Genomic DNA, 19,376 nt, shown 5'->3' on the forward strand with positions numbered 1-19,376 from the left:
CGACCGCATCTTTTCTATACACAGTCCCTAAAGGCCCCGTTACATTTAGCGATGCACCAGCGATCCCGACCACGATACAACCCGGTCAGGATCGCTGGTGCATCGCTAAGTGGTCGCTAGTGAACTGCCAAACAGGCAGATCTCACCAGTGATGCAGCAGCGGTCGCACTTACCTTTCAGACACGGCGAGGGTGTCCGTCTTCCGCCTGCGTCCATGGCTCGCTCGTCGGCGCCAGCAGGAAGCCGACGACGAGAAATGGACCAGGCCGATCTCGCGCGATCAGCAATAGCCAGCGGGGGAGCTGGTCGGAGGTAAGTATCACATGTAACGATATCGCTAGCAATATCGCTGCGTCACAAAATCGGTGACGCTTTAGCGATATCGCTATGTGTAAAGCCCCCTTAACACTAAAATGTGCAGCATTTACATCCTGTGGGAACATAACCTTTTAAAGCGCTTTCTGAAAATGAATAACATGCTTCTGAATTTGAGAATGCTTCAGTAGTCTTTCTCAATAATTGGCATTTAGACTTTAGTTGCAGCCAAATGCACCAACTGTTTCCGCTGCATTTTCTGGTCGTTGGTTGTGAAGGTGTCTGCCAGGGGAATAAAATACCATTATATAACAGACCGATAAAGATATAAACCTTCTTGACAGAATTTATTGTGTCACAAGGGATTTTGAAGCCTCCTTTCAGTGAAGCTAAAATACATCCTGAAGTTGTTTTGTCATTTGATATTTTGACACTGCAGTTATCATTACCTTTTGGAATGTAAATTATAAAATGGCTCTAGTTTTAGAATTCCTTCCATTCTGTGAGTTAAGGAGATGTTTATGATCAATCTTATTATCAAACTTTGGTCTCTTCATCCTCTGTCTATATGATCATGTAACAGAATTGTGACAACAACAATTCCAGAATCCTTAAAATTTCAATTGAAATCATTAGATTGTTATTGATGGTGCCAATTTAAATTCTGCATCAGTTTAATACTAAACATGAAGCCAAAAAACAGCATAAGAATCCTTTGTAGTGGAATATATCCATTAGAGCAGGGTTCCCCAACTCCAGTCCTCAAGGCCCACCAACAGATCATGTTTTCAGGATTTCCTTTGTATTGTACAGGTGAAGCAATTATCACCTGGGCAATACTAAGGAAATCCTGAAAACATGATCTGTTGGTGGACCTTGAGGACTGGAGTTGGGGAACCCTGCATTAGAGGACCATTCCAACTCACAGAGCTCTCTATGGACATCAAAAAATGGGCAACACAGCAAACTGTAGACAGAGTAGACCGCTAAGGAAACTTTGTGCAGCAGATGAAAGTCATATCAGGCTTCGATTGAAATTTGGAAAATGTCAAGCAGTGCCATCAACTTAGAACTGTAAGCAACCTGTAGAATGTAGTTTACACCCATCTGCAGTTCAGAGAAATATGGCCAGAAGTGGAAGAACTATAGCCAAAAAACATACCTTAAAAATGGAAACAAGGCCAAGCAACTCAACTATGCACCGAACATTAGGAATAGAGAACAGAAAAATTGCAGCATGTGCTCTCAATTGATGAGTCAAAATGTGAAATATTTGGTGGTAATAGTAGGTAGGAGCGCTGACAACAGGCTAGGTTTACATGCAACAATGAAACATGAGTTGGGTTCCTTGCAAGATTGGGAGTGCATTTCAGCAAATGGAGTTGAGGATTTAATCAGAATTAATAGTGTCCTCAATATGGAGAAATACAGGCAGATACTTAGCCATCATGCAATACCATCAGGGAAGTGTCTGGCTCCAAATTTTTTCTACAACATCACCCCAAACATACAGCCAATGCTATTAAAGTGTTGTCTGATCAAAAATGATAAGTATAAAGTCACTCTCTGTGACTGCAGAACTTATGAATTCCCCCAACGCATTTGTTGTGCGCTGCAAGGATTTGTCGGTTTCAGAGCCGAAACTGGCAGGTGGCAGGTACGTATACATTATGCATGCTCCCTGACAGAACCCGAGTTGTGGGCACACCCACATTTGTACACTTGCACCCACTGTACAGCCTCTCAATACAAGTGTATGGGCCGAGGCCGTGCATACTAGAAATGGATAAAGACATTAGATTGATAATAGATATCATGTGGATATGTTTTTTCATTTGGCTCTTAAGGATGTTTAGCATTATTTAACATATTAAATAAATAAATAATTTTAAAAAATGACTTGGGTGGTCCCCATATTTTTAATAACCAGCCAATGTAAAGCAGACAACTACGTGTATATATTATCAAACTGAGAAGGTTATTGGTCCCTTTCCAGCCTAAATATACCAGCCCTCATCTAGCTCTGAATTAGCTCATCACTTGTGATGTGCCAATTCTGTTTTTTTGCCTGGCTCTCTCCAATTGCCCTGGTGCCGTGGCAATCAGGGTAATGGTAGTTGGGGTTGATGACAGCTGTGATTTGTCAAAGGTTAGTAATGGAGAAGTATTTTTCAGATACTTCCATTACTACGCCTTTATAAAAAATAAATAATAACACACAGGAAAAAAAAACCCTTTATTTGAATAAAGACTCCCCCACAATATCCATCATTCAACAATTGATTGAAAAGAAAACTTGTGTCTTAAGAATTCCCCATATGTTTCTGATTAGGTTCAGATCAGTAGACCTATTTGGCAACTTAATCCCTTTCACCCTGTTCTAAAGAAATGCAACAGATTTGTGTTTTGGATCATTGTAATTTTGAAAAAAATGCACATCTAACAAGCACACAAAGTTATGGTAGCATCTTCTTTCAATACAGAGCAGTACATCTGTGAATTAATAATACCATCAGTGAACACCAGGAGCTCTCATACAACCACCAGTTATATGTATATAATCATTGAATGGTAGAGTTGGAAGGGACCTCCTGGGCCATCTGGTCCAGCCTCCTGCTCAAAGCAGGATTTGCTAAATCATCCCAGACAGATATCTGTCAAATGCTTTGCTAAAGTCAATATATACTATATCTATAGCATTTCCCTGATCCACACAGTCATAAATTCTGTCATAGAAGGAAATTAGGAGTCTGAAATGACTTATTAGTTACAAACCCATGCTGACTCTGTTTAACCCCTTAACCCCCAAGGATGGTTTGCACGTTCATGACCGGGCCAATTTTTACAATTCTGACCACTGTCCCTTTTTGAGGTAATAACTCTGAAACGCTTCCATGGATCCCACTGATTCTGACATTGTTTTCTCGTGACATATTGTACTTCATGTTAGTGGTAAAATTTCATTCAAATAACTTGCGTTTATTTGTGAAAAAAATGGAAATTTGGCGAAAATGTTGAAAATTTTGCAACTTTGAATTTTTATGCCCTTAAATTACAGAAATATGGCACACAAAAAACTTAATAAATAACATTTCACATATATTTACTTTACATCAGCACAATTTTGGAACCAAAATTTTTTTTTTGTTAGGACGTTATAAGGGTTAAAAATTGACCAGCGATTTCTCATTTTTGCAACACCATTTTATTTTTATGGACCACATCACATTTGAAGTCACTTTGAGGGGTCTATATGATAGAAAAAACCCAAAAGTGACACCATTCTAAAAACTGCACCCCTCAAGGTGCTCAAAACCAGATTCAAGAAGTTTATTAACCCTTCAGGTGCTTCACAGGAATTTTTTGAATGTTTAAAAAAAAAAGAAAATTTAACTTTTTTTCAGAAAAAAAATTACTTCAGGTCCAATTTTTTTTATTTTACCAAGGGTAACAGGAGAAATTGGACTTCAAAAGTTATTGTGCAATTTGTCCTGAGTATGCTGATACCTGATATGTGGGGGGGAACCACTGTTTCGGCGCATGGCAGAGCTCAGAAGGGAAGGAGCGCCGTTTGACTTTTTCAATGCAAAATTTGCTGGAATTCAGATCGGACACCATGTCACGTTTGGCAAGCCCCTGACATACCTAAACAGTGGAAACCCCCCCACAAGTAACCCCATTTTAGAATCTAGACCCCCCAAGGAACTTATCTAGATATGTGGTGAGAACTTTGAACCCACAAGGGCTTCACAGAAGTTTATAATGTACAGCCGTACAATTCAAAAATCATATTTTTTCCACAAAAACGATCTTTTCACCAGGGCTGTGGAGTCGGTAAGCCAAACCTGCGACTCCGACTCCTCAGTTTCCCTTCCACCGACTCCGACTCCAACATATATTGCTTATATTTAAGTGAAAAATTTATTGTAGTACAAAGTGAACATCAGACATTTAATCATTTTCATGATACAATAATCAAGATATTTAGATAGAACATAATATTTATTGGAATACAACTTTAGAACACAAAAAACTGTAATAAATTGTAAATATGTAATACACTATGTAATATCGATTTTATATATATATATATATATATATATATAACACTATGTAATAAACTATGTAAGTGGCAAAAACCAGTTTTTGACAAAAACATACTAAATAACATTTGTGCAGTCTATGAATTTGTTCTAAGAAATAGAATTGCCTCCATCAGATCCTCCTTCATAGTTGACCTAAAATCTGACCTAATAATTTTAAGGCCAGAGAACAACCTCTCTGCACTAACTTGGGTTGGAGGCAAAGCCGTAACTACATGGGCAACATCTCTAACAATTTTCAAGTATAAAGGAATTGCCTCATGCACAGTCAGTTTTGATGAACGGTTGAATTTTTCTTTTTCTTTGAGAGCAAGTGAAACATTTTACTGAAATATGGTCAATCTGCTTGCTGTAGGAGACGGATTGAAATCTTTTTCTTTGCAGCAACGCTTTGCCTGCTCCATATCATCCAAATACATGTCAAAGTCAAACTCCTCTTCTGATGAGGATGAAGACATGGCAGCAGTAGCACTGTCAGGACCCAAGTCCTTTTGCGCCTGGCAGTCCTCCTTTAGGCCACTTATCCTAACTGCTACCTCAGTCAGAGCTTCTTTTCCTTTAGTAAGCTGTTGATCATCAAGCAATATACGATAACTTGGGTCCACATAAACAGCTGCCAGAAAAATTTTATTTTCCAATAGCTGTGTCTCTCTCCATTTCATTGAAGCAGAAATGCCATCTGCGATTAAATCTCTTTGGGACAGGCAAAATAGCAAGTTCTTCCACTCCCTTATAAAAATGCCAGGAGTTAAATCCTCAGCTTGTAATTTTTTAGTCACGGTAAATAGGTGATTAAGCATTTCCTTCAATTCAGCCACCTGTGTCCATTGACCTTCATTTAGGGTTACCTGAGGGTTCGCCATATCTATAAGAAATGGTTTTAGCCAGGATTAAAACTAAGGGGGGGGGCAGAACCTCATACTGTTCAGCAGAATCTCATACTGCACACCTCAGCTGCTGCAGAACCTTATACTGCACACCCCTACACTTAAAAATAAAGCCTGCACCTTAAGATGTGGTGAATGCAGTCTATTTATTCCAACTATCAATTGATGTTGATGTGTTACTGAAGACGAGCAATGCCTGTCCTGGGCGTCCTTTTGGGCAGCTATGAGGTGTACCTGACTGATGCTAAAAAAAAAAGGAGTGTTAGTCTGTGTGTTACCCGGCTTTCATTCTTTTTAGTACAGATAAGATATGGATAGACAGATATGGATAAATGGATAGAGCAGATTTGTAATCTGCTTTTGCTATTGAAAACATAATCTATGAGCTCAAAAACCTTTCAGGTGATGCGGTTTTTTAAAAAGCTGATCTGCTTTTGCAGCTGAAAAACGTATCCTCAAAAAAGGCAGCAAAAACGCTGTGTGTGAATGTAGCCTTAGATCAGGAATAGAACAGCCATTTATAGGACATTTCATAACTTTCCCAAATTCCTATGAAAAAATATTCAGCACATTCTGCATTGAACTACTGTACCCAATTTATTGTATATTTTAGAAGTCGGAGTCGAACCATTTTATACCGACTCCAGCAAAATGAGCTCCGACTCCACAGCCCTTCTTTTCACCCCCAATTTTTGTTTTCCTAAGGGTAACAGGACCCTAAAAGTTATTGTGCAATTTGTCCTGAGTACTTTGATACCCCGTATGTGGGTGTAAATGACTATTTGGGCGCATGGCAGAGCTCGTAAGGGAAGCGGCGCCATTTGACTTTTTTGGCTGGAATTGAGATCGGACACCATGTCGCGTTTGGAAAGCCCCTGATGTACCAAAACAGTGGAAACCCCCCACAAATGACACCATTTTGGAAACTAGACCCCCCCAAGGAACTTATCTAGATGTGTGGTGAGAACTTTGAACCCCCAAGGGCTTCACAGAAGTTTATAATGTACAGCCGTACAATTAAAAAATCATATTTTTTCCACAAAAATGATCTTTTCACCCTCAATTTTTATTTTTCCAAGGGTAACAGGACCCCAAAAGTTATTGTGCAATTTGTCCTGAGTAGGCTTTTACCCCATATGTGGGAGTAAACCACTATTTGGGCGCATGGCAGAGCTTGGAAGGGAAGCAGCGACATTCGACTTTTTTGGCTGGAATTGGGATTGGACGCCATACCGCATTTGCAATGTCCCTGATGTACCTAAACAGTGGAAACCCCCCACAAATGACACCATTTTGGAAACTAGACCCCCCATGGAACTTATCTAGATGTGTGGTGAGCACTTTGAACCCCCAAGGGCTTCACAGAAGTTTATAACGCCCGGGCGTGAAAATAAAAAAAATCATATTTTTTTTCCACAAACATGATCTTTTAGTCCCCAATTTTTTTATTTTACCAATGGTAACAGGAGAAATTGGACCCTAAAAGTTGTTGCCCAGTTTGTCCTGAGTACGCTGATACCCCATATGTGGGAGAAAACTACTATATGGGCACACGTCAGGGCTCGGAAGGGAAGTAGTGACGTTTTGGAATGCAGACTTTGATGGAATGGTCTGCGGGTGTCATGTTGCCTTTGGAGAGCCCCTGATGTACCTAAACAGTGGAAACACCCCACAAGTGACCCCATTTTGGAAACTAGACCCCCTAAGGAACTTATTTAGATGTGTGTTGAGCAAAATTGATCCCCCCAGTGCTTCACAGAACTTTATAACGCCCTGGCGTGAAAGTAAAAAAAAATCTTATTTTTTCCACAAACATGATCTTTTAGTCCCCAATTTTTTTTATTTTCCCAAGGGTACCAGGAGGGTACCAGGAGAAATTGGACCCCAAAAGTTGTTTTGCAATTTGTCCTGAGTAGGCTGATAACCCATATGTGGTGGTAAAACACTGTTTGGGCACATGGCAGAGCTTGGAAGGGAAGGAGAGCCGTTTGACTTTTTCAACGCAGAATTGCCTGGAATTGAGATCAGATGCCTTGTTGCGTTTGGAGAGCCCCTGATGTGCCCAAACAGTGGAAACCCCCCAAATCTAACTCCAACCCTAACCCCAACACACCCCTAACCCTAATCTCAGCCCTAACCCTAGCCCTAATGGGAAAATGGAAATAAATACATTTTTTTAATTTTATTATTTTTCCCTAACTAAGGGAGTGATAAAGGGGGGTTTAATTTACTATTTATAGCGGGTTTTTATGTTTGGCAGCTGTCATACGCTAAAAGACGCTTTTTATTGAAAAAATAGTTTTTGCATCACCACATTTTGAGAGCTATAATTTTTCCATATTTTGACCCACAGAGTCATGTGAGGTCTTATCTTTTGCGGGACGAGTTGACATTTTTATTGGTACCATTTTCGGGCACGTGACTTTTTTGATCGATTTTTGGGACACAGAATGAACAAAAACCAGCATTTCATGAATTTCTTTTGGGGGGTGTGTTTACACCGTTCCGCGTGCAGTAAAATTGATAAAAGCGGTTTTATTCTTCGGGTCAGTACGGTTACAGCGATACCTCATTTATGTCGTTTTTTTATGTTTTGGCGCTTTTATGCAATGAAAACAATTTTATATAAAAAATAATTATTTTTGCATCCCTTTATTCTGCGAGCTATAACTTTTTTATTTTTTCACTGATGACGCTGTATGGCAGCTCGTTTTTTGTGGGACAAGATGAAATTTTCAGAGGTACCATGGTTATTTATATCCGTCTTTGATCACGCGTTATTGCACTTTTTGTTCGGCGGTATGATGATAAAGCTTTATTTTTTGGATTGTTTTTTATTTTTTAAGGGGTTTGCTAAAGGGGTTAACTAATGGGACAGTTTTACAGGGCGGGTCATTACGGACGTGGCCATACCAAATATGTGTACTTTTATTGTTTTTTTTTTTTATTTCCAAAAAATGAATTTATTAGGGAATATATATATTTTTTTTAATTTATTTAGCGATTTTTTTTATAAATTATTCTTACACTTTTTTTTTTTTTTACTTTATTACAATGTCCCAGGGGGGACATAACTGTCATGTGACAGATCGCTGATCACAGCGATCTGTCACAGGCAGTGCAGAAGGCTTCCTCGTGCCTGCGCTTTGCAGGCACTGAGGAAGCCGGCTCCCTGCAGGCCCCCGAAGGTCCCTGCTGCCATTTTGGATTCAGGGACCTGCAGAGAAGGAGACCCCCGCAGTAGCGCTGCAAATTGCGCTGCTGTGGGGGTCTCAGGGAAGCACAGAGGGAGCCCCCTCCCTCTCGATGCCTCCCTAAACCCTCGGTACACTGCGATCGTGTTGATCGCAGTGTGCCAGGGGTTAACGTGTTGGGGGCGGTCCGTGACCGCCCCTGACACATAGTGTCGGGTGTCAGCTGTGATAATCAGCTGACACCCGGCCGCGATCAGCGGCACTCACCACGTAGGCGCCGCTGATCGCTATGACGTACTATCCCGTCCCTGGGAATTAAGTCCCAGGGCACATGGACTGGATAGTATGGGAATTAAGTCCCAGGGCACATGGACGGGATAGTACGTCATATGGCAGAAAGGGGTTAATCACTTCATTCTTATCCAACTGCTTACATACATGTTGTTTAATAATTTGTTCAAAGATCTTTCCTGGTATAGAAGTCAGACTCACCAGCCTATAGTTCCCTGGGTCTACCTTCTTGCCCCTTTTGAAGACAAGAACAACATTTGCAGTTCTCCAGCGTTATGTTATAATCTCTTCTATTATTTCTAAACACTGTTTTTCTGTGATTCCTTTGTATCCCCGTTCATACTGCACCCACACACACAAATGATACACCATTTGAAAGGTAAGCTTGCCCCCTTCAGCAGGAAAACAGACAAACAAACCACACATCCACGATTTGATCACAAAATACAGTTTAAACATTAATTTTCATAAGCCTGCAGTAAGGAAAAATGACCTGCAGGTGGCACAACAGTACCCCAAAGCACACTACCAACACATTTGTCAACACGCACTGTTTTTTCGCTGATTACTTCACCCCACACACACGATACACCAATTGAAAGGTAAATCTGCTCCCTTCAGCAAGAAAACAGCCAAACAAACCACACATTCACGATGTTATCACTAAATACAGTTTAAATATTCATTTTCATAAACCTGCAGAAAGACACAATGACCTGCAGGTGGCACCTCAACCGGAAAACATTTTTTGGCCTCTACTTGTCAAACCAATTTTTTGTATTACCAATCTACATATATAAATACCTGTCTGTGTTCATCACCTCATGAAATACATTTACATTTGACCAGCTTGCTTTTTTAGAAATTGCCTGCGCCCCCGACGACCAATGTGCGAAAATTTTGCATGGGCCAAGCTAGTATATGATATAACATGCAATTTAACGTTCATTTAAGTCTGTCTATATTTCCTTCAGTGTAAGCATGCTTTCTTCTTATAAAGAAGGTAGGTGATGTATCCTAGGGCCAAATAATGATAATTACTTTTATCTTGTCGTGATCTTAAAGTATAATTTTGTAGTTGCCAGCTTTAAACTAATGTAATGTATGAAACAGACGTTGATGTTCACATATTGGAAACAGCATTTCCCTTTTACAAATATTTGTTTGCGTAGTTTTGTTCCCATTCATTGATTTCCTGACAAATGGTGTCAGCATAATAAGTGCTTCCTAAAGCGTGTTCCACATTTCCAATGAATCTTTTAATGGGATGGATAAAGGGCTTGCATTTCACTTTTCCAAAAATGAAATGTAACAAAACATTGTTTTACAGATATTCTGGTAAAAAAGAATTGAATGATTTCAGGCTTTGATTTTGATTGAGAAAAAATGATTCACCGCACTCAACAATTTGATAGTATGCAGAAAATCGTGAATTTATTCAAAATGTTTAATCCAACAAAGAATGTGCCAAAACAAGAATGGAATATGTACAGTTAAAATACCCGATGTTTCGATCCTCCCGGATCTTAATCATGGGGTACACTAAAACGAAAGAGAACGTTGAACAATAAATATACAAATCTGTACAGGATATAAACAGAAGGTGGATTGACAACCGACAGTGTATATACAATGACAAATATACAAAAAGACAAAAAACATAAGACAAAACAGATCTGAGGGAATATAGTACTAGAGCGTTCCTTGCCAGCTACAGCATATTGATTGGATTAATTTACAGAGAAATATCTTCAGGAGATTAAGAGACTGGAGACACTATTGATTTACCTTAATGGACATAATATCGGACCTGAGGCACTTGGAAAGGATATAGATCCCCTTAAGGTGGTCGCAGGTACCTCAGGTGAAAATATATATATATATTAGTAGCTAAATATAGACAGAATGACGGGCCAGCAGAAAGGTACATGGTATACCTGGAACACTTAGTTATCGCTGAAAATGGCTCAAATGAATGTCGCTGGATTTTTGCAGTTGATGATATAGAAGTACCATATAATGGTTTTGGCTGGGTTAATGAAAAAGAAAAAAAGAAGTGGGGGGGAATTTATCTTAGCATCATGTTTGTAGAATGTCAAGATTGTTAGGAGTATATACCCAGAAGTCAATAGTATACCTTGTAGTAAGGAGGTTTTAGCCTGGGGCTGTAATGGCCGTCATATAATGTTCTCCACCTGTGAAGTGAGTGGCACACAATGAGGGAAGTGTTGCAGATGTCAAAGTGCGGTGTTCACTGCACCTTGGTGTCACGGGTTACCTGGGGGATCCTCAGGTTAGTGAACAGGCAGCAGGGTAGAGGCGGCGCTCCCACGCCCTGTTCTGGGTTGAATGGAAGGCTGTGCTGGTCTGTGGCATGGCGGGGTTTAAATGCCACGCTGTGAGTCATCCGGCCCAAAAGTGACACAGCGCTTTAATGAGAAAGGCACCACGCATGCGCGGTAGTAACAAAGACCGCAATAGATTATATGAGTGACCGCGCTTGCGCAGCAACAGAAAGAGCTGCGATGTTGTTGCAGCATTGTTCTGGAGAAGGGGGCGTAATTGTAGTGCAAGTAAAGGCACAGTAAAGATAAAAAGGGAGAAATGCGTCCACCGTTAATAGGAGCATTTCACCAAGGCCGGGCAGATGTCTTAATAGGGAGACAGTAGATTATAGAAAGGAGCAGCATATTGGTAATAAATGTGTATGCAGGTTATATTGAGGAGCAATCTTATGGATAATAGGGATGTATAAAAATGCGTAGAAAATTGTACTTAAGGATAATATACAATGGTAAGGTAAAAAAAATGTAAAATAATGTAAAAATAATTAAAAAATCAAAAAAATTAGGGTAAATATTGAAAAAATGAAAAATAAGAAATAAAAATAAAAAGTGAAAAAAATGAGAAAATAATAAAAACGATAAAAAATAAAAAGAATAAAAGAATAAAAAAATGGAAAAAATAAAAATTTGTAAATAAAAGGTAAAAAAGGAGGGTAAAACTTACCAATTATAGAAGACTGTCAACGTGTCTGAAAGTAATAGACAAAAGATAGGTTAATCATAGAAGCCAATTTATTTCCCTATTTAGGCCTTTTGGGGACAGTGTATCCAATAAGTTTCTCTCTGCTTCAATAATCTTATATGGTTGCCACCCCTTCTAGGTTTTGATACCTGTTCAATTACTTGGTATTTTAATTGCACCACAGAATGTTTGTGTTTGACGAAATGGTCCGGAATGGGTAACCAGGTCTTGCCACATCTAATCGTAGATTTGTGCCTTGCAATTCTGTCTTTGACATGTTGTGTTGTCTCACCCACGTACAGGAGGCCACATGGGCACTTGATGACGTATATTACAAAATTAGAATCACAGAGGTATAAAATCCTTGGATGGGAAATGATTTACCCGTACGTGGATCAGTAACTGTGTCAGATTTGATGATGTTGGAGCAGGAGGCACAACTAAGGCAAGGAAAGGTGCCTTTACGACGTGTACCAAGCTGCCGTTGTGTAGATGTGGGTTGTTTGCTACCTATGTCTGCCCGAACTAGTTTATCCTTGATATTGGGAGCTCTCCTATTGCACATGAGGGCCGGTGTAGTGAATGCTTTGATGTTAGGGTATGCCCTAAAGAGCAGTGGCCAATGTTTGCGAATGATGGAGTGAATTTTCGGCATAAGGGGGTGATAGGTGTGGACAAACGGGACTCTTTCGGGTTTTGAGATAGTTAAAACCGTAGTAGGTGGATTTAGGATTCGTGCTGTCTCCTGTTGGAGGAGTCCAGTGGGGTATTTTCTCTCTATGAACTTAGATGACATCTCATTCAGAAGAGTAGGTAGCAGTTCTGGATCAGAGACTATTCTCGATATACGTGTGATCTGTGACCTCGGAAGGCTGTTCTTGGTGGTTTTAGGGTGACTACTGGAGTAGTGTATTAGAATATTACAGTCCGTGGGTTTTGTGTAGAGGTCAGTAGTGAGATTACCCAGAGAGTCCTTTTGTACCATAGTATCTAAGAATGGTATGTGTTTCATGTCATAGTGGATGGTGAACTGTAAGTCAGTATCCAATGAATTCAAGTAGGTGTGAAAAGATTCCAGAGACTCAGGGGAGCCTGTCCAGATGAAGAAAATATCATCGATATAGCGATGATAACATACGATGGATTCTTTGAAGACCTCGGTTGGATAAATGAAGTTCTCCTCAAAGGAATGCATGAATGCATTAGCGTAAGCCGGTGCCACGTTAGATCCAATCGCGGTCCGCCGTAATTGGATGTAGTATGTGTCCTCAAATAAAAAGAAATTTTGGTATAGGGCTAAAGTGAGGAGATCTAAGCATAACTGGACGGATTCAACGGACAGTTTTGGAAGTTTCTAACAAGGACCCTGGTAGCTTGTATCCCCTTGGTATGGGAAATGGATGTATAGAGACTGTTAACGTCTAGGTTAACTAATAAACTATCAGGAGACGTGGTTTTGAGGTCATGGATAACCTTCAGGAAATTTCCAGTGTCCAGTAGAAAAGAGGGAGTAGTCTTGACCAGTGGTGTTAATATCTTAAGAATAACAGAGAGGGGTGAAAGTATAGAGTCAGTCGATGCCACAATTCGCCTACCGGGGGGATTTATGAGGGATTTGTGAATTTTAGGGAGAATGTAGAAAACAGGAGTGATGGGGATGAGGGTTAAGGCCCTTTTACATTTAGCGATGCACCAGCGATCCCGACAACGTTACGACCCGGTCAGGATCGCTGGTGCATCGCTAAATGGTCGCTAGTGAGCTGCCACACAGGCAGATCTCACAGCGATGTAGCGACGCAGCAGCGGTCGTTACTTACCTTTCAGACGCGGCGATGAAGACGTCTTCCCGCCCGCGTCCACACGTCGCTCGTCGGCGCCACAGGAAGCCCAGCAGGAAGCGCCCGACGAGAAATGGAGCCGGCCGATCTCGCGCGATCAGCGATGGACAGCGGGGGAGCCGGTCGAAGGTAAGTATCAGACATAGCGATATCGCTAGCAATAGCGCTATAACATCACAAAATCGGTGATGTTATAGCGATATTGCTAGCGATATCGCTATGTGTAAAACCCCCTTTAGTGAGAAATGTGGCTGTTTTGTTATCTAGAGTATTGTTATCCAAGTAGGTCCTAAGTAAAGACTGAATCTTTCTGTTGATGTCAAATCTAGGGTCCCTTGGTATTGACTTGTAGGTTTGTGTATCAGATAGCTGCTGTTCAATTTCACTAATGTACATGGTACGTTCTAAAATGACGATGGCACCCCCCTTATACGCCGGTTTGATAACAATGGTTCTATTATTTTGTAATGATGTAAGTGCTTGCTTTTCTACCCGTGTCAGGTTGTTATGACTGGGAAAGAAACCTAGGCGTTGCTGGTGTATCAGATCTTTGACTTCTCTGTCAATAAAGGAAATATATGTCTCTGTGGCATGAGATGACTGTGGAGGGTTAAATGAACTGGGATTCCGTAGTCCCAGATTAGTAACAGAAAGCTCCGCAACAGAGACGTCCCCGATAGGAGACACTCTGATATCGGAGGTTTCCGGTAAAGTCCCAAAATGTGTTCTCAGTCTTATAGCACTATAGAAGCTTTGAAGGTCCTTCTCCAGCTAGAAAGCATCCCAGTTGGGGGTAGGACAGAATTATAGTCCTTTTTGGAGCACTGATAGTTCCGCAGGGGAGAGTGTATGTTTAGAGATGTTAATCACCAGGTTGGGTGGTGTCTTACCTGGGATCTGGTGGTCATTTTTTCGCCTCCTAGATCTTCGCGTCTGTCTGTACGTTGGAACCCTCCCCTGCGGCCCTTCGATAAAAAACGAGGTCTTGTCGAGCCTGTGGAGGAGTCGCTCTCTATACTGAAAGAACCGAATCTGCGGTTTGATTGGCGCCGCCAGGAATTCGCTCCAGATGATTCGCTCCATCGGTAAACTCTGTTGTTACTGTAGTCATCAGTGTCCTGTTGGAATTTTTGACGCTTCCTCTCTTGTAGGAACTTCTGTTGGTCCAATAGAATTTTTTCTGTTTTATCTTTTAAATTTGACCAATCTGCAGAGGATAAGGTAGCGGATAATTGGGTCTCCACAGCTTTGCTGCTTTCTTTTGTATCAGCAATCGCCTTCTGCAAAAATTCAATAGTTAGGATTATAATGTCAAGAGAATTATTATTAAAATTGTTATTTAATATTTTTTTATATTTATCACAGAATTCTTCGTTGTTACTGAAAAGAGTTGAGCGCAGGTTACACCTAAGGCCCCACGGAATCTTCCCTTGTTTATGATACTCAGCTAGGGTTCTACAGTGAAGATCATAGGATCTTCTGCATTGAACACCGCACTTTGACATCTGCAACACTTCCCTCATTGTGTGCCACTCACTTCACAGGTGGAGAACATTATATGACGGCCATTACAGCCCCAGGCTAAAACCTCCTTACTACAAGGTATACTATTGACTTCTGGGTATCTACTCCTAACAATCTTGACATTCTACAAACATGATCCTAAGATAAATTCCCCCCCCCACTTCTTTTTTTCTTTTTCATTAACCCAGCCAAAACCATTATATGGTACTTCTATATCATCAACTGCAAAAATCCAGCGACATTCATTTGAGCCATTTTCAGTGATAACTAAGTGTTCCAGGTATACCATGTACAGTACCTGTCTCCTGGCCCGTCATTCTGACTATATTTAGCTTCTAATATATATATTTTCACCTGTAGTACCTGCGACCACCTTAAGGGGATCTATATCCTTTCCAAGTGCCTCAGGTCCGATATTATGTCCATTAAGGTAAATCAATAGTGTCTTCAGTCTCTTAATCTCCTGAAGATATTTCTCTATAAATTAATCCAATCAATATGCTGTAGCTGGCAAGGAACGCTCTAGTACTATATTCCCTCAGATCTGTTTTGTCTTATGTTTTTTGTCTTTTTGTATATTTGTCATTGTATATACACTGTCGGTTGTCAATCCACCTTCTGTATATATCCTGTACATATTTGTATATTTATTGTTCAACATTCTCTTTCGTTTTAGTGTACCCCATGATTAAGATCCGGGAGGATCGAAACATCGGGTATTTTAACTGTACATATTCCATTCTTGTTTTGGCACATTCTTTGTTGGATTGGACATTTTGAATAAATTCACGATTTTCTGCATACTATCAAATTGTTGAGTGCGGTGAATCATTTTTTCTACGTATGTTTAGGGCCCCAGTGGTCCAATTCACCAGCACCTATTTTTCTAAATACGACCTGAGTGCGCACCATTCCTACCATTAGTCTTTGATTTTGATGGAGACATTTTATACCCTGCTGATTGGCACTAAATAACAAAGTTGAAAACTTGGCACAAAGGATTCACAAGGTGTTTTATGTTGTTATTTTAGGCTGCGTTAGCTTGTAATGGAAAGTATGTGGACTTTTAGCTTTATGATTTGTTAGTCAAAAATCAACATGGTATTGTAGCAGCAAGAAGGAGAAAATTTTAACACCTATACACTGTGGATAGTAAGGCACTAGTGATGATCGAACATGCTCGGATAAGATGTTATCCAAGCATGCCTGGGTGCTAACTGAGTATCTTCAGCGTGCTCAAAAAATATCTTTGAGTCCCCACGTCTGCATGTCTCACGACTGTTCGACAGCTGCAGCACATGCGGGGAATACCTAACAAACAGGCAATCCCTGCATGTGTTGTTGCTGTCAAACAGGCGCAACACATGCAGGCGCAGAGACTTGAACATATTTTTTGAGCACGCCGAAGATACTCTGTTTGCACCCGAGCACCCTTAACTAACACCTCCGAGCACGTTTGCTTATCAGTATTAGGGTACCGTTACACCTAGTGACTCACCAGCGATCCCGACCAGTGATATGACGCAGTCAGGATCGCTGGTGAATTGCTGGGTGGTCGCTAGTGAGCTGCCACTCAGGCAGATCTCACCAGCGACATCGCAGGGGACGGGGATCGCTACTTACCTGTCAGACGCGGCGATCCTGCGTCCTCCCACCCGGCTCCACGCATCGCTCGTCGTCACAGCAGGAAGCGCCGCAGGAAGTGGCCGATGAGGAATGATCCAGGAGCTTCTCGCGCGATCAGCGATAACCAGCGGGGGAGTGTAAATGGACATGCAATGGAGACTTCAAATTCTTGGGAATTCATCACAAATGTACTGTGGATTTTCCCCATTAAATTAAAAATCTCAGATAAACCTGAATTTTTGCAAATTACCTATATGGATCCATTCCAAATTCCACAAGTCCTCTTTTTACAATTACCTCTTGGTACTGCCATCCCTCCTTCCTACAGCTGTGAAATACATGAAAAGGCTAATCCACCATATTGGGAGCTTGACAAAGTTATCATGAAAGACAATCTAACTACCACGGAGCAAAGCAAAATGTAATTCAGACATGTACAGTTTGGTCTAGAAATATTTAGACAGTGACAGAAGTTTCAGATTTTAGCCTCTGTTCACCAGTACAATGGATTTTAAGCAAAGTCATCAAGATGTGATTTTGTTTTTTGTTTTTTCAATTTCCAGTATAAAAATTCCAGCAGTGTTAGAACTAATTGGTCAATGTAGGAAAACACCACTAATTGGTTACACCAAGTTATCAATTCATAAAATTCTAGCAGAAAAAGAAAACATAGTCTTAAGTGCCAAAAATGTTTTCAAGAAAATCAGACCTGTCAGTTGAGTTCACATTATCCTAGAATGTTAGAGTGAGTTGGAAGGGACCCCTAAGGCTATGTTCACACGTGGCGGTTTTTTCGCGTTTTCGCGGCAGTTTTAACCGCGCGATTTTGCCTCGAAAACGCGAAAAATAAGCATCACATGCATTCCTATGGGATTCCGCAATACTGTGCTAATGCTGCGGTTTTTACCGCGGCAGAATCGCTTCGCGGTAAAAAACGCAGCATGCTCATTAATTTAGCGGAATCACTGCGATCCCGCACCCATAGGAATGCATTGTTCTGCTTACTTTCCACATGTGGCTGTGCCCACCATGCGAAAAGTAAGCAGAACATTTGCGGATGTTACCCACGGTCCGGAGGAGAGGAGACTGTCCTCCGGGCTTTGGGTACCATATCCCTGTAAAAAATAGAATTTAAAATAAAAAATATTGTTATTCTCACCTTCCGACGTCCCGCGCAGCCTTCCCGCCTCTCTCCACGCTCCCGGTCCCAGTAATCCTTTGCAAGCGATGACGTCCGTTCTCGCGGGATCGTGACATCTCGCGGTCGTTCGCGCGACGTCACGATCCTGCGAGAACGGATGTCATCGTGGTAATTCTCGCAAAGGATTACTAAGAATAACATTTTTTTTTTTATTATTAATTTTTACATCCTATCTTTTACTATTGATGCCGCATAGGCAGCCTCAATAGTAAAAATTTGGTCACACTTGTCATACACTTGTCATACACTATGTTTGACGAGTGTGACCAACCTGTCAATCAGTTATCTAAGCAATGCTACAGATCGCTTGGAAAACGCTAGCAATTCTGCAAGCTAATAACGCTTGCAAAATGCTAGTTTTTCCGCGGGAAAATCGCGGGAATTTAAAATGCGATTTTCCCGCGGAATGGAATTCGGAATTCTCGCGGTAATTTCTTAGGGTCTCTGTGTCCAACCCCTCTGTTAAAGGGAATCTTTCACCCTTATTTTGCACCCTTTCAGCTGCCGGCATTGACATCAGGGGCTTATCTACAGTATTCTGTAATGCTGTAGATAAGCCCCCGATGTAACCTGAAAGATAAGAAAAACACGTTAGATTATACTCACCGGAGGGGGCGGTCCGACGCCTCCCATCTTCATACAATGACGTCCTCTTCTTCCCTTCCTGTCATGGCTCCGGCGCAGGCGCACTGCTCTACCCTGTTGAGGGCAGAGCAGAATACTGCAGTGCACAGGCACCAGACCTCTCCCGACACCTGCACACTGCTGGACTCTGCTCTGCCCTCAACAGGGCAGAGCAATGCGCCTGCGTCGGAGCCACTACAGGAAGGTAAGGACGGCATCATATGAAGATGGGAGGCGTCGACACCGGACCGCGACACCCATCTGACCGGACCGCCCCCTCCGGTTTTTCTTATCTTTCAGGTTACATCGGGGGCTTAGGCCTCTTTGACACTTCAGTTTTTTGTGTCAGTTAAAATCCGCCAAAAAGGTGGAAAAGCGGATCCGTTCCTAACTGATGTGAACGGATGCCACTGGATCCGTTTTGTAACGGATCCGCAGAATGAAGAATTTTAAAGGAACCGCTGGCCGGGAAAGAGAGAGAGAGAATGAATTTATTTTGTCCACCAGAAAGGATTTCAGGGTTAATTTTCTCCCTGACTTCCTTTCTCCGGGCATGCGCACTGGAAAATGCGGATCCAACAACAAAAAAAACGTTGCAAGGTCCGTCCAGGCATGCCGGCGGACGCCAAAAATTTGGCAGATCCTCACAAAAACGGATCCAACGGATAGCCATCCGTCAAGATCTGCCAGTAATGCAACTCAATGGGGAAAAAAACGGATCCGCAAAAAAAAATGGCGGATCCGTT

General features: G+C 41.3%; 1 protein-coding gene across 2 annotated transcripts in view; it reads left to right on the forward strand.

Moving 5' to 3' along the window:
* The window catches only part of COG5 (component of oligomeric golgi complex 5), a 555,903-nt gene that overhangs the window by 182,258 nt on the left and 354,269 nt on the right, over positions 1 to 19,376 (forward strand). The gene's annotated exons all lie outside the window — the stretch shown is intronic.

This window comes from Dendrobates tinctorius, unplaced genomic scaffold (genome assembly GCF_039654945.1).
Source record: "Dendrobates tinctorius isolate UK_male_01 unplaced genomic scaffold, ASM3965494v1 ptg000035l, whole genome shotgun sequence".
NCBI lineage: Eukaryota > Metazoa > Chordata > Amphibia > Anura > Dendrobatidae > Dendrobates > Dendrobates tinctorius.